The 2,500-nt window shown below is 39.9% G+C and overlaps 4 non-coding genes across 4 annotated transcripts in view; all 4 read right to left on the bottom strand.

Annotated features, from left to right (window-relative positions):
- Nucleotides 1-503: 503 nt before the first annotated feature.
- LOC128000567 (5S ribosomal RNA) lies at nucleotides 504-622 on the bottom strand. Its single transcript, XR_008173348.1, has one exon. It is a non-coding gene; the product is annotated as a 5S ribosomal RNA (ribosomal RNA).
- A 377-nt stretch (nucleotides 623-999) lies between these two features.
- LOC128000556 (5S ribosomal RNA) lies at nucleotides 1,000-1,118 on the bottom strand. The gene has a single exon (XR_008173337.1). It is a non-coding gene; the product is annotated as a 5S ribosomal RNA (ribosomal RNA).
- Nucleotides 1,119-1,766: 648 nt separating this feature from the next.
- Nucleotides 1,767-1,885, bottom strand: LOC128000545 (5S ribosomal RNA). Its single transcript, XR_008173326.1, has one exon. It is a non-coding gene; the product is annotated as a 5S ribosomal RNA (ribosomal RNA).
- Nucleotides 1,886-2,395: 510 nt separating this feature from the next.
- LOC127996391 (5S ribosomal RNA) overlaps nucleotides 2,396-2,500 on the bottom strand; it is a 119-nt gene continuing 14 nt past the window's right edge. The window contains exon 1 of the ribosomal RNA XR_008169298.1: nucleotides 2,396-2,500. This exon is cut by the window's right edge and continues 14 nt beyond it. This is a non-coding gene — a ribosomal RNA (5S ribosomal RNA).

Raw genomic sequence — 2,500 nt, 5'->3', positions numbered from 1 at the left:
AGCAAAGAGAGGGCTATTTAAAGACCAGCCAATCTAATCGCCAGTACATTATATAAGTAGGAAAGAAAACCCAAAAGCTTAAAGCACCTGGTATTCCTAGGCAGTCTCTCATCAAAGTGCTAACCATACCTAAACCTGCTAAGATTCAGAGATCGGGCATTGACTCTATTTTTTGGCAAAATTATTATATACTAAGTGAAAAATGTCCAAAAAGCTTACAGCACCTGGTATTCCCAGGCAGTCTCCCATCCATGTACTAACCAGGCCCAAACCTGTTAATATTCAGAGATCGGGCATTGACTCTATTTTTTTTTTTTTTTTTTTTTTAATGAAAGATTATTATATAATTCGTGAAATTTTTCAAACAGATTAAAGCACCTGGTATTCCCAGGCAGTCTCCCATCCATGTACTAACCAGGCCCAAACCTGCTAATATTCAGAGATCGGGCATTGACTCTATTTTTTGGCAAAATTATTATATACTAAGTGAAAAATGTCCAAAAAGCTTACAGCACCTGGTATTCCCAGGCGGTCTCCCATCCAAGTACTAACCAGGCCCAAACCTGCTTAGCTTCCGAGATCAGACGAGATCGGGCATAGCCAGGTTGGTATGGCCGTAAGCAAAGACTGCTGCAAAGAGAGGGCTATTTAAAGACCAGCCAATCTAATCGCCAGTACATTATATAAGTAGGAAAGAAAACCCAAAAGCTTAAAGCACCTGGTATTCCTAGGCAGTCTCTCATCAAAGTGCTAACCATACCTAAACCTGCTAAGATTCAGAGATCGGGCATTGACTCTTTTTTTTTTTTTTTTTTTTTTTTTAAATGAAAGATTATTATATAATTCATGAAATTTTCCAAAGAGATTAAAGCACCTGGTATTCCCAGGCAGTCTCTCATCAAAGTGCTAACCAGACCTAAACCTGCTAAGATTCAGAGATCGGGCATTGACTCTATTTTTTGGCAAAATTATTATATACTAAGTGAAAAATGTCCAAAAAGCTTACAGCACCTGGTATTCCCAGGCGGTCTCCCATCCAAGTACTAACCAGGCCCAAACCTGCTTAGCTTCCGAGATCAGACGAGATCGGGCATAGCCAGGTTGGTATGGCCGTAAGCGAAGACAGCAGCAAAGAGAGGGCTATTTAAAGACCAGCCAATCTAATCGCCAGTACATTATATAAGTAAGAAAGAAAACCCAAAAGCTTAAAGCACCTGGTATTCCTAGGCAGTCTCTCATCAAAGTGCTAACCATACCTAAACCTGCTAAGATTCAGAGATCGGGCATTGACTCTATTTTTTGGCAAAATTATTATATACTAAGTGAAAAATGTCCAAAAAGCTTACAGCACCTGGTATTCCCAGGCAGTCTCCCATCCATGTACTAACCAGGCCCAAACTTGTTAATATTCAGAGATCGGGCATTGACTCTATTTTTTGGCAAAATTATTATATACTAAGTGAAAAATGTCCAAAAAGCTTACAGCACCTGGTATTCCCAGGCAGTCTCCCATCCATGTACTAACCAGGCCCAAACCTGCTAATATTCAGAGATCGGGCATTGACTCTATTTTTTTTTTTTTTTTTTTTTAATGAAAGATTATTATATAATTCGTGAAATTTTTCAAACAGATTAAAGCACCTGGTATTCCCAGGCAGTCTCCCATCCATGTACTAACCAGGCCCAAACCTGCTAATATTCAGAGATCGGGCATTGACTCTATTTTTTGGCAAAATTATTATATACTAAGTGAAAAATGTCCAAAAAGCTTACAGCACCTGGTATTCCCAGGCGGTCTCCCATCCAAGTACTAACCAGGCCCAAACCTGCTTAGCTTCCGAGATCAGACGAGATCGGGCATAGCCAGGTTGGTATGGCCGTAAGCAAAGACTGCTGCAAAGAGAGGGCTATTTAAAGACCAGCCAATCTAATCGCCAGTACATTATATAAGTAGGAAAGAAAACCCAAAAGCTTAAAGCACCTGGTATTCCTAGGCAGTCTCTCATCAAAGTGCTAACCATACCTAAACCTGCTAAGATTCAGAGATCGGGCATTGACTCTCTTTTTTTTTTTTTTTTTTTAAATGAAAGATTATTATATAATTCGTGAAATTTTCCAAAGAGATTAAAGCACCTGGTATTCCCAGGCAGTCTCTCATCAAAGTGCTAACCAGACCTAAACCTGCTAAGATTCAGAGATCGGGCATTGACTCTATTTTTTGGCAAAATTATTATATACTAAGTGAAAAATGTCCAAAAAGCTTACAGCACCTGGTATTCCCAGGCAGTCTCCCATCCATGTACTAACCAGGCCCAAACCTGTTAATATTCAGAGATCGGGCATTGACTCTATTTTTTGGCAAAATTATTATATACTAAGTGAAAAATGTCCAAAAAGCTTACAGCACCTGGTATTCCCAGGCGGTCTCCCATCCAAGTACTAACCAGGCCCAAACCTGCTTAGCTTCCGAGATCAGACGAGATCGGGCATAGCCAGGTTG

This window comes from Carassius gibelio, chromosome B22 (assembly GCF_023724105.1).
Source record: "Carassius gibelio isolate Cgi1373 ecotype wild population from Czech Republic chromosome B22, carGib1.2-hapl.c, whole genome shotgun sequence".
NCBI lineage: Eukaryota > Metazoa > Chordata > Actinopteri > Cypriniformes > Cyprinidae > Carassius > Carassius gibelio.
The sequence above is the reverse complement of the archived record's forward strand: the minus strand, read 5'-3'. Positions and strand labels throughout refer to the sequence as shown.